Source organism: Acinonyx jubatus, chromosome A1 (assembly GCF_027475565.1).
Source record: "Acinonyx jubatus isolate Ajub_Pintada_27869175 chromosome A1, VMU_Ajub_asm_v1.0, whole genome shotgun sequence".
Classification (NCBI taxonomy): Eukaryota; Metazoa; Chordata; class Mammalia; order Carnivora; family Felidae; genus Acinonyx; species Acinonyx jubatus.
This window is the reverse complement of record NC_069380.1, coordinates 72,622,939-72,636,487: the sequence shown is the minus strand read 5'-3', so window position 1 is coordinate 72,636,487 and position 13,549 is coordinate 72,622,939. Positions and strand designations below refer to the sequence as shown.

At 40.5% G+C, this 13,549-nt stretch overlaps 1 pseudogene; it reads right to left on the bottom strand.

Moving 5' to 3' along the window:
- Nucleotides 1-617: 617 nt before the first annotated feature.
- On the bottom strand, nucleotides 618-11,116 carry LOC106983031 (MKI67 FHA domain-interacting nucleolar phosphoprotein-like; annotated as a pseudogene).
- Nucleotides 11,117-13,549: the final 2,433 nt, after the last annotated feature.

Here is a 13,549-nt window from a genome sequence, read left to right as displayed (position 1 = left end):
TGCTTTACTTTTGGGTCTAAAACTAAATGATGGGGAAAAAAGGCAAAAATAAATAACCAAAGAGATATACAAGATATGAGATGAACAGCAACAAAAGGAAAGCTTAGGAGATGAAATTAATTCCAAAAATATACTCAGTATTAAATGTATGAAAAGCAAAAAGAGAATCATCGTGCTGTATTGCTATATTGTTTGTATAAGTTTTATCTATAATTAAGACAAAAAGTCAACAGATACGCACTCCATATATCATAAATATATGGCATATTATAGATAACTCTATTATATGTAACCCTATAAAATTATATGTATATATAATTTTACAAAATATATGTATTTTACAAATGAAATGTAGAAAACGTTTATTTGCTGGTCACTGATTCTTGAAATTCAATTCCACATCAATGAAACGAACACAAAATGACAGTCATTGAAACTTGCTAGCCCGCCAAAAACTTAACTTGGTAAAAGTGACCACGTACATATGCTGGAAGGGTCTTCTGACTCTCTGTGTAATTTAACTTCCAGTTTCTACCACATGATGTTTAAGTGCCCTTACGGGTTGGCCATGCACAGTCTAACAGAGAACCAGGTAGATAGTCAAGCAAGAGTTTCTTTCTTTATTCGATGGTAACAACAAAAGCTGCAGTAAATGGTGACTTTTCTATCCAGGAAGAGTAACTAAAGACAGCTATGAAATCTGCAAAGGAAACTAGATACCAGGACAAAGAGGCAGGGTGAGCCCAGCTGTTGCACGCTGCTCTACGCCAGCAAGGACAGGCAAGCCAGTTACCGACTGCTTTCCTTACTGACGCGAACCGCCAGTTTTTCCTCCAAGAACTTTGTCAATGGTTGCATTCCATCGCTTGTAGTTCAATACAAAGAATTAGGCCTCACAATAAAATCACATTTTTCAGAAGAAATATCATACACTTAGAATCACTGACTGCCTTTTCTTCGTCTTTTTTTCCTTGAGCGTGTAGGTGTTCGAGTCGCTTGTGTTTCCTCTTTTACACCAGGTACAGGCTATTTGAAAACTGTTCCGTTATCTTTGTCATCAACATTCATTTTAGCCGCTTCAGATTTTCGTTTCTCCAAAACTGTTGGCGTGCAAACTGGTGTGGGGCCCTGGCTAGCCACAGTCTGCTCAGGACTGCTAGGAGTGAATGAATTCTTTTTCTTCTTCGCCTTTGGTAAGACCTGACCTGGCTTTTTGTAGATTTCTGAAGACCGGTGTCTGAAGCATTTCTTTCTTCTTTTTCTTTTACGTAAAATCAGTGGAGGAAAATCATAAGCAATTCCTTTTTCAGCAATTCTTTTCCTGAGTAATTTTTCTTTCTTCTTAAGTCGCTCCTCCGTCTGTAGCTTTTGAAGAAGCGTCCGATTCTGATTATACCGCTTCAGTGCTGGATAGGATGGCTTTTTAAATGGAATCTGCCACCGTCTGAAAAGTTCTTCATGCACTTTTTCAGGTGGTATAAGATGACACTTTAAGAGCCCTTCACCAAAAAGGTAGTTGTTCATTGTTTCAGCAACTATCTTGGCAACATTTTGAGATGCCAACTCCACAAAGGCATAGCTTTACTATTTCCAGTCCGTTTCCTTCTGGACAGTCTGAATCTTGTAACAGTGCCAAACTGGGAGAAATATGCTGGGATCTGGGTTTCATAAAGTGCTGGAGGTAAGTGGCCCACATAGATTACTCCAGTAGTAAGTTTTGCTTCCTCCTGTCACTGGATTGCACCCCTGCAAGCCTGCACCACCTCCTTCTGAAACTTGGCCACCTCCTGCGTGTTCAGCGACAGGAACAGGGCCTTGGGGACAGCTTCCAAGCCCAAGAGCTCCACGCAGCTCCCCCGCTATATTTTATATTTTTAAGTGATCATATATATACATATACAGAGGCAGAATCTTTTTTTTTTTTAATGTTTGTTTATTTTTGAGAGAGAGAGCACGAGCAGGGGAGGGGCAGAGAGAGAGGGAGACACAGAATCCAAAGCAGGCTCCAGGCTCTGAGCGGTCAGCACAGAGCCCGATGGGGGGCTTGAACCCACAAACCTCGAGATCATGACCTGAGCCAAAGTTGGATGCTTAACCGACTGAACCACCCAGACTCCTCGAGAGAGAGAATATTTTAATATACCAATCAGGTAGATCAAAAGACAGATAATTAGAATAATGCAATCAAAAAAATCAGTCTAAATCAAGCTTTGCATTCTACAAAAAAAAAATCATCAATAGAAATTTGGCAGGCTGATATTAAACTTAGCCAAAAAATCTCAATTCCAGAGTTATAAAAGCAGAAATTATAGAAGCCAGATTATTTGATTATAAAACTATATTATAAATTAATTTGTTCATATAATACAAAAAAATTCTTGAATATTAAAAAACTGTCCCAATATTTAATAACAGACTAAAAAAAGAGAGAAATACATTGTAAAATAAATTTATGAGAAATCAAGCTCATATATTTCTGTAGGTATATAAAGAAGTCCTAACTGAAATACTAGCAAATTTATAATCCACTAAAATTAAGTACAAATGCCTGGATGCTTTAATAAAGTTTTTAGAATTGAAATGTTATTAACTCAAATAAGGGAAACCTTGTAGTTGCCTCAATGTGGGGTTAAAAAATATTTAATAAAGTTTAATCATTAGTCTTGATTTTATAAGCTTTAAAAAGTCTAGGAATTAAAAACATGAGACACGGTAACAATTTCATACCAAAAGCCATTGCCATTATTAAGTCAATGAGAGTCAATCTCATTAAAGGAAGGCTGTAATCATCATTCTTTTTTAGCATTGTTCTGGTTGCTACTACAAATCTAAAAACAGATGACAATAATTAGGAAGAGACAATAGTGTCATTATTAGTGACTAATGTGGCTGTATATCTATAAAATCTACATAAATAAGCTGAAAAAACTTTCCTAATTCATAATGTTCAGCCAAGCGGATACACATAAGATAAATACATAAAATCAATAGTGGTTTCAATATACCAACAATAACCTTGCATTAAAATTTGTAAATTTTACAAGAGTGTTTATTTTTAAACTGTTGACTTTTTTCCAAGGTGCTTCATTGAGAAAATATCTCTTTCCCTGCCATATGTTTTAAACAATGTAAAAGAAAATCTGAATAAGTCATCAGAAGTGTCCATGTTGCTGGATGTGTTAATGTCTTGCAACTTGACACATAGGTTAAACATAATTTCAATTAAAACCTTAAGCTTGGAATTTAACAAAATAATTATTAAGGATACAAAAATTTGAAAGAATACAAATTGAGGATTGCTAAGAAGCATTGTATACAGGCAAAGAATGAAAGATGACATAATTACTAATACAATAAAATACACTACCAACTAAAATGTTTTCAATTTTCGCAGAGTACATGCAACATATATGACAAATTACAAATTTAGTTACAAAAGTACTAAGATCCTGATAGGCACCTGGAGAACAGACAGAACCAAAAGTTCAGGAAAGAGAAGGTTGCAATGGCTAAACATTTGGAGGGGAAAGAAATGCATCATGGCCAGTAATTAAAGAAATGTTTGCTCAACGATGAAATACTACTCAGACCAATTAAACTTGCAAATATGATACCATAACATTGGTAGAGATGTGATAAAACACATCACTGCCAATGGTAGTGTAATAACTTTCTGGGTTGTGATCTGGAAATGTGGAGGGTGTAGGGGAGAAAGGGAGAGATACAGAAAAAAAATGTGGAAAATATTTGTCGCATTGCAGGGAGGTGAGATTTCTGTGGTGTTTTCTTCTTTATACTTTTCTGTGCTTCTCAAATGTTTTATAAGGTGATATAATAATATAAATATTACTTTAATCCAAAAATAGACGGAAAGCTTGAAAGAGATCATCTCTAACTGACTTCCGGTTATGAATGATTCTATTGCCGTACCAATGTCAACATTCAAGTTCCCACAATTATTGTCTAAATGTACCTAAACCACTTTTTTTTAATGTTTCTTTATTTTTCAGAGAGAGAGAGACAGCATGAGCAGGGGAGGGACAGAGAGAGAGGGAGAGAGGGAGACACAGAGTGTGAAGCAGGCTCCAGGCTCTGAGCTGTCAGCGCAGAACCTGATGCGGGGCTCGAACCCACTGACCATGAGATCATGACGTGAGTTGAGGTCAGATGCTTAACCAATTGAGCCACCCAGGCACCCCGTGCCTAAACCATTTTTAAGGCTATTGATGGTCTACCGTGAATTTTAAATCTCTATATCCTTAGTCAAGTTTGATGGTATATTTTTACCTTTCTTGTTTCAGTAAAGTGGACGGTGAAGAAAGTTGCCCACTTCATTCTAAAACTATATTAATATGTAAAGCGTGTAAACAATTGCCCAGAACATATCTGAAAATTCTACTAATTATTTGGACTGTTCAGTGGGAAAAGCAGGTCTTATAAGTGAGCTTTAACATACAAATTTGAAAGAGCTGGGAAAGAAAGTTTCTGCATACAGCCTGACAATGCAGGGAATGTATAATGATGAGTTGAGAAAGATCCATATCATTTGAATTTTATAAAAAGGGGAAGAGGGTAGTGTCCATGACTTTGCTTAGACCTGAGAAAGCCTTCTGTTGTGTGGATTTTAAAAGGAGAGAGAAGAGTTAAGTGCTGTCATCTACTCAAGTTCAGGTGGAGAAGCTTAAGCAGATACTCATCAATTCACATCTATTTCTGCAGAACATGATCATTGATTTTGCCCCTTTTGAAAACAAATCAGTTTGTTGTCGTTATGTAGAGTCTTCAGTTACACAGGGAAATAAAATTTTAAAAGGAAAACTGTACAGGGGATCTGAATGGCAGTCTGCCTCAATTGTGGCCCCCAAACAGGCTTGCAAAAATACATGACTTAAGTAATTGACTCAATGAATTTCATTCTCTGTGCCTGGATAGACACAGTCAAGAAAATATTCCCTTCTCCTCAGTAAAATAAAACTGAAGGTCCAGTGGATGGGTTTGGATTTCATCAAGCCTATTACCCTTATCTCTTCCTTATCTCAGAGTTTAAACCTGAGATTTTTTCATTTTCACGAGTTCACTATTCTTTGGGAATCCAAAGGGAATACCTTCAAAATTTGCTTACCTAGTCCCAGTAAAGGCAAGATTGCTTGGGGGAGAATGTTTCTTAGAATAGAAACTCCATTATTTCCCTCTATTGTCAAGATCATCTTTTACTATAGAGACAAATTCCCAATCTAATTAATCATTACTCTGACTTTCAGTACGTAAAAATTAGAAGAATTTTGCAGTTTCCCAGGTATTTGTAAAACTTGAGCTAGACATACCTAGCGAATTCAGTGAAATAGTTTCTGCTGTCTCGTAACTTTTCTCTATGATAAACTGTTTACCCCAGCCACAGGCTTGAGTCAATCAAAATATTGTGAATCATTTGTTGTCGAAATAATTTGATTAATCTCTTTAAATTTCAAACATCAATCCATAGTGAAATCTTTTTCTGATTTTTTTTCTTCCATCATATTCAGTCTTCCCATGTACCTTATTTACTCTGTGTAAATCAGGAAGTCTGCAATGCATCTTAATTCATACTATTTTGTTCAGGTCTTCATGCTTTGAAATCATTATCCTGTCTTAAACTTCCTCTCTCCAAACTGTGAGATCTTTCCATTGCTTTTACAACTTGTTCCTCTTACCCCTTAATGCATTTTTTGCTCATGTTTAACACTCTGTGGATTTCAACCTTTTTCTAAATTCTGAGATGGACATTTTCTCTAATACATTAATTCATCTAGTGTTTCTATACAAACTGAGCATATGACATGTGCCAAGTCCTGTGGTGGCCCGTGGGAGTGAACAGTGTACAGCTTGTCTCTCACTGTTTGTGTCTCCATGCCCAGACGTCTGATTTCTGTGCACTGACAATGAGTGACTGATTCTGACCCAGTGATGTACTCTTATTTGACTAATCCAGTGACATAGTTGTCTAGGTAATTTCAATACCCTTCAGCTGAGTTTTATATCAGTCCCTATGTGTGTGCTTTTGGTTTCAATACCCAATCATTCTAATTTATCAAAGCCACTATGCAATCACTGATGTCACAAACCCAAAACTCTGTGTTTATTCCCATTTAGGACGCATGTGCCGGACCTAATTTGAAAAATAATTTCTGGTAATGTTCAGTACTAGTGCATTTGATTGGTCATTTTGTTCTTGAGACACACTGTGCTCAGAACCCATATGACAGGTGTGGGCCTTGAGGATGTGGTATCTAAGGCCTATGAGAAGCAAAATTTCACCTTCTTGAGACACCAGGCTTTATCACCTCTTCTGCCTTTTGGTTTGGCCGACTTTGATCAGAACTCATCAAAATGGAAAGAGGAAATATTAAGACAAGTAGAGAAGCCAAAATATAATGAAAACAGACTGGAGAATGAAGGCTCCTTACTCCAAAAAAAAAGCACCAACAGCACCAAAATGGCTTCCTTAGGGCCCTAATATTTTCAGAATACATTTATAGATTTAGACCCTCTGTCCAGGATGCTTCTCTCCTAATCAATAGTGACACATCCAACTATAATTCCAAATGGGCACCGACTTTGATTTGAGCTCAATGGGACAGAAAACACAAAATAACAGTGGCTGAAGCAAAAAATTATTTATTCTCTCTCAGGTAGACAAAGTATGAGAGCTCCACAATCAGTAGGATCTCTGCCATTCTCACCACATGGCAAAGACCCTGTTGATCAAGATGGCTGCCTCAGCTTTCGCAATGTGTCTGGAAGGAAGTAGAAGAGGAAAGGGCAGAAGTGTATTCTCCCTCCCTTTAGGGATCCTTACTGGAAGATGCCTATACCACTCTGCTCATATTACTTTGGCTAGAATTTAATTATATGGCCATACCAGCTGTGAAAGAGATTAGGGAATTACATTTTTGTCCTGGGAAATTATGTTCCCAGGTAGCAAGTGGAAGTTCTATGATTAAAGAAGAAGGGGGAATGAATATTGAGGGGAAACCATCATGATCTGCCGAGAACTAATTATTTTTGTTAAATAATGATTTGAATAATTTAATGACACATGAAATCTGACCACCTTTTCTACTTAAGCTCAGTCCAGCTTTCCCTCTGTAAAGTCAGATTCATTTGCCCTAAAAAGCAGCAATAACAAACCATGATTGTAGAAGAGATAACACTGAGCACATTATCTACATTTATCGTGGATCACCTAAGTCCGTATTCAGAAAAATCAGACTAAATCGTCTATACACAGCATTTCACATAAGAAAATTAAATACTGAGCCTGGGTGGCTCAGTCGGTTAAGTGTCTGACATTGGCTCAGGTCATGATCTGGTTGTTCGTGGGTTCGAACCCCGCATCGGGCTCTGTGCTGGCAGCTCAGAGCCTGGAGCCTGCCTCGGATTCTGTGTCTCCCTCCCTCTCTTTCCCTCCCCCACTTGTGTTCTGTCTCTCTCAAAAAAAAATAAAATAAACATTAAAAATTTTTAAATAAACAAATAAATAAAATACATATTAAAGGTCATGAAAATTGATTCATGGAATCGATTCCCTAAATCTAAGTAATGTTTTGATAAATGCATGAGAATTCGTATCTCTTCCCTGACTGCATTTGAGCATCACCTGGGGAGTTTGTCTTGTTGTTGTTACTATTTGCTTCATTATCTTCTAATAATTCCAATGCCCAGCACACACCTGAGACCAATTAATCCAGAATCTGCAGGGTGTAGGAAAGGGAAGTGAGATCCAGGTCTCTATCTTTTAAAAGCACTTTCTGGAGCATAGGACTCCATCCACAGCAACTGCTAATGAAGTCTTAGAATATAAGCATGAAACGGGCCAACACCGATGCTTTTAATTGCACTCAAGAGTAAAGTGCAATTAAGAAAACCTGTGATGTGATTGATCTCTCTGTATATGGAAGATTTTGCACTAAATAAAGGAAGTCACTAAGGTGAACTAAACACACTTCTGACTTTCTTTTGAAATCCAACATCTTTTTTTTCCCCCCTTCCAGGTTAATTATATAAAGCAATTGCAACGATATAACACACAGCAACAAAATACTCTTCAAGTGCAGAAGGAGGAGAGGCTAAGGCCCTCAACAGGATAGAACAGGTAAGATTGGGTTGAGATCCTTCAATGCCTTCACAACTGTTTTAATTCTACCTACTGGTACCAGGTGGCTGGCTGCCTCGGAGGTATCTGCTTCTTCAGCTACTCAGGCTTTCTGGTTATTCTGGCATCACTAAGGGAAGGGGACAGGGCAGAAGGACAAAACCTTTCACCTAAAAAACAATGTCGGGGCACAGTCCTACGACCAGGCTTGAAAACACTTGCAATCCAAGCGTAGACCTGCCTGATTACCAGTACAACTTCTGACTTCTATTTGTTCTCCCTGAGGCTAAGTGTCCTCATCTGTGAAACACAGGCATTTAACCAGTGGTGTCCCGATGCCCTTCTACCTCTAGAATCCAAAGTTTCTACCCTGCAGTTGTCCTACTTGGAAAGAAATTTACCAATTCGGATTTCCTGTCCAGATCATTGCATCAGCCCTCCCTGACCAAGGTCACACCAGAATAGCAGCTTGACTACAGGGCAAATCCTCAATCTGAGCCCTCTCCCAGGTCCTCCCGACGATTCAAATACATTAAGGCATGTGGTCTGAGTGTACTCAGCGTTTACGCACATAATACAGAAAACACCTGGCATGAGTTCCGCCTTCTGTGGCCCCAAGGGGGGACCACTGCTTTAAGCTTTTGAGACTTTCTAAGAGGTATTTATAGGTCATGGGATATATAGCTTTCCAATGGTCCGAAGAACACAGCCAACTTCAGGACGAGTGATACAAGTGCTGAGATTCTAAGGGGATAAATCCCATAAAAATTTAGAGGCTGGGGCTCAATATGGAAACATGGACTGGAAAATGAGGAGGCTCGTGTCATGGACACGAGACAAGCCTGGGCTGTATCTTGTTCCCAGAATGAAGAACTGTGGATATAGGCAGGGCAGTGCGCCCATAGCCTTGAAGATGGAGTCTAGATACGTGAGGTTCTTGCACCGTGTTCCGCCTGTTAAGGAATCTGAGTGACAAATGGCATAAGGTTAATGAGAAAAACACTGAGAGTCCAGGGAAGCATATATCAGAAACTGGAACACCAAGACTACCCAAAGGCAGGGCCAGATGAAAGGAAGATTGACCATGAGGCTCAGAAGACAATTTAGTTAAGACGGAGATCTTAGGCAGATGGTACAGCCGTATCCCTCCGATTGCTTCCTGAAGAATCCCAGTTTTGTTCAGGGCAGCAGTCAGTGCTGCCGGAAATAGTCTCACAGCTCCCATGCATGGGCAGGGGTGCAGGGGTGGGGAAAAGGGTCACGAGATGGTTCTGGCCCCAAGTGAGGGAGGCAGGAACCCGTGGAGACGCCATCCTCTCCCACATAAGAACAGATAGAGCCCCTGAAGGAGGCAGCCTACTGATTCTTCCTGTCCCTCCAAGCTGGGGCGTGAATGTGGAACTGGTGCTGAAGCCTCCGTCCTGCCCGTCTTGCACCCAGGAGGTCACGAGAGGGAAGACAAAACCCGAAAGGTAAGGATAAAAGGGCAATGACAGGAGGACACCACAGAACCACCAGACCATCCTGGACTAGAGCCACAAGAGGAAAGAAAGCGCTACTTGATGAAGTCAAATGACAAGCCAACTACCACATCCAATAAGCGCACCAGCTCATTAATTACAGCTTAATAACATTCATGGCCTCACGGTGCCGAGGAATCCAAAGCATGGAAACTCGTACAATAGAGTGTATCCTGCTCTCCCAACATCTGCTCGCAGGAACCAACGAAACATCTCTTGTCGAGAAGGTAATCTCCCTTGAGATTAAAAATTAAAAAATAAAAATAAAAATAAAGTAAAAGTCTTCAAGGAGGCAGATGAAGACACATGTGACCAAATGCTTAGCACGTCCTTGCCAAGCAGGGGGCTGTTTATGCCATTTCCATAAACAATGGAGGAAAGATAGAAAGGGACTAAAATTAGAATCATGCCAGAACCCTGACATTTGAGATGATATTAAAACTACAAACTGGCACTTATAAATGACGAGAAACTCACAGGAGACCAGCACATCTGCCTCGTGTACCTGATTAAAGTTTGAAAGGAAGCATTACGACTCAGCAGTTACACCTAGTGCCTGAAGAATGTCAGATTAGTTGAAGAGAGACAAATAGGAAAACACTACTTTTCTGATTCAGGAAGAGGTACTGAGGCCTGAACATCTGGCTGTGGAATAAATAAACTCCCTTGGGGCTGCATTGTATTTATTGCGTGAAGTGGGTAGCATTTGACTTCGGTGTCGGCTGGCTTGAGTGCATCAGAGATGTGGCTAAGCCTGGTGACATCAGCAGGGCAAGAGTCAGAGTGCAAAACATAACAGGCCTCCTAGCCCAGGAGTTATTTTTATTAGGAAAATCCAGACCCTCAATGGAGCTTCAGTGCAGAAATGCTACCAGCAATGCTTTCAAAACGCATTCCAGGGGCGCCTGGGTGGCTCAGTCGGTTGAACATTCGATTTTGGCTCGGGTCAGGATCTCACGGTTCGTGAGTTTGAGCCCCACATCAGGCTCTTTGCTGACAGCTTGGAGTCTGGAGCCTGCTTCAGATTCTGTGTCTCCTTCTCTCTCTCTCTCTCTCTCTCTCTCTCTCTCTCTCTCTCTGCCCCTCCCCCACTCACTCTCTGTCTCTCTCTCTCTTTCTCTCTCTCTTTAAAAAATAAGTAAACATTAAAAAAGAAAAACACATTCCCCACCAGGGAGTTTGCTTATGCAAACCTTCTCCTTGTGGTCCAGGGACAATGACCGTGACCCCTCACACATTAATGGTATTGTGAACCCTGGGCAGGGACCAGCTTGCCCAAGTGTGACCCCAGAGCTGACTGCTGCCTCACCACTGCTGACTCGGGACAGGCCAGCTGAGCAACCGTGGTGTCTGGAAGCTGGGACCCCAGCGGCAAGCCAACCCCGACCGTGTCTCCAAGACACTGCCAACCCCTGATGCCCGCGGTGGATGAATGAAGCCACCTTGCACGGGCACAGGCGGACATCACACCGTGAGTGAGACGAGGTTTGAAGGGTTTTTTTCCCCAAAACTGCTAAAAACTTGACGGAGAGTCTCTGGTCAGAAATTATGTCAGGAAGCTGCTACTTCAGCAAAGATGAACAGCACTCCAGAAGGAAATGTGAATTTTAATTGTGACTGTACTAAAGTAAGTGAAGAAAAGCATAGCAACTTGCTTGTTGTTGAGAAAAGGGGCAGAGTGTTGTAAAAATGAGACAAGCTTTGGCTGGAAATCCAACTTTCCTCAAAACCAGCTCTCACCAGCTCAGGGTTTGGCTCTCACCCATTCACCAAACCCCAGAACCCCAGGCTCCGCGTGGAAAGGGCATCACCACATCCGCCCGGCAGGGACTCAGGCGAATTAAACGAGACGACATCCGTGAAGTGCTTGGCACTTTGGTAGTTACAGTGAGTAAAAATTGTGGTATGGTTCTTGTTGACAGTCTCTAAAATGGGGCTGACACTTCCTTCATGAGGAGCATATAGCTTCAAGATTACATTCTATCATAAACAACAGTTTAATCCACTAAAAGGGAAGTTCTGACCCTACATCTGAGAAGTACCAATCACACTGACATGGGAAGATCCTGACTTGCCCCAAGCCACAAGCTAATTGGTAAAGACAAAGGTGTGCTAGCAGCTGGGGGTGGGTGAGTGGGTGGGGGGCTGCTCTTGATCCAGGGGGGTGAACCCCCCTCAGAGGAGCACTGATGAGTGTATTTCCCCAGGCAAGGAATCACGTGGGGTAGACATGATAGGGAGTGAGCTAGGATGGGACAAACCCACAGTGTGATGCAGAGTCAGGGTCCAGCGAGAAGAAGGAATGGTTTATCTGGCACATGTGGGTCCTAAACACCACGGGTCTCCAAACAACACGGAGCACTGTCTGCAGAAAGATCTAGAGAGCACAGAGGCATAGTGTAAGCTCATCAAGTCATACTGATAACAGGTTCCATTACTGAACACCCACTCTGTGCCAGTCCATTTATATTCATTATCTCATTGAACTCTGACAATCAGACTATCAGATAGACCTCATTCTCTCCACCTGTGTGAAGAAGGACGTGTTCCCAAAAGCTCAGCCACTTGGGTCATGCAAAGCGAACAAAGATGAACCTTTCTTTGTCATGAGTTTCCTTATCCTTTTCAACTTTACATGGAATCTGCTGCCTTTAGGCTGGCTCCTGGCTAGAGTATCTTTATGGTAGCAGATAACTTGGGTCCTTCTATCTTGCTATCTTGGGTCCCATTATTCCCCAAGCCTTTTGTGATTCCGATTTCCTAACCATAAGTTGCCTCTGTCCTCCCTGGTTCTCTCATGACAAAGATAATCTGATGACTAGATAATTGGATAAATGCAGTGGTCCTAAGGTAAGCAAAGGTAAGACTCTTCCTCTTCTCCTGTAGAAAAAATAAAAAGGTTTTCCAAGAGTATTTTACAGCAATGCTGGAAGTCTCCAAGAACTTTCCATATGGCCAGAATATTTTTATAATAAAGCTGAGATATTGTGTGCCTTTTTCACTGTTCACTATTCTCCTTGAAGTGATTGACCTATTTCGCTCATTTTTAAGAAAATATCTGCCCAATACCCAAGTCTAAAGAACTACCATTTGTCTGTCATTTGTTCAGGTCTACCAAAAAAAAAAAATCTCACAGCAGCACAAGGTCTGTTCTTGGGGCTGACCATCATACTTTGGTACATGGCAGAAGTCAGTATATGTACTTGTCATTTCATTACTAAGGAATAGTTTTAAAAACATGCACTGAAGGGTTGAGATTTAATAAAATTAATAATTTTTGCCATTTCATCATGAACCTATTTAAGTGAAAATGATTTTTGTTTCTTTGCTTTTACTGCGTAGGGTGGGGAAGAGTGCCATGACTGTTCAGTTTGCTGTCACTGCCATGATTCACGGGCAGGCACCGACCATTTCATTCACTGCTGGTTTTGCACCTTTAGTACAAGTGCCCACACAGGGGAAAAGGCAGATTTGTTGCCAGTAATAAAGTCTGACCTTTCAAGAGAAAAACAGAAATTTAGAAAATTCATATTGTCGGTGTGAGCTTTTCAAAGCTTAGTTTTTTTCTGATAAAATTAGTAGTGATGTTAACGAAAGTGACTTTTTGATGTTGTGCTAAAAATTTGACAATTGGAAGATCTTTCTAACTCTATGAATCAATATTTTCCAAATTATCATGAACAGTATTATAAAATCATGCATAAGTGAAAGATTTATTCAAAATGCAAGACCATTGGATGCTAGAGTAATAGATCACAAAATGCTCATTGACATGTTTTCATAGTCCACATCGCAATTAAATTTTTATTTTTTTAATCTTTATTTATTTTGAGAGACAGAGAGTGTGCATGGGGTGGGGGGGGAGGGGAAGGGCAGAGAGACGGAGAGAAAGAATCCC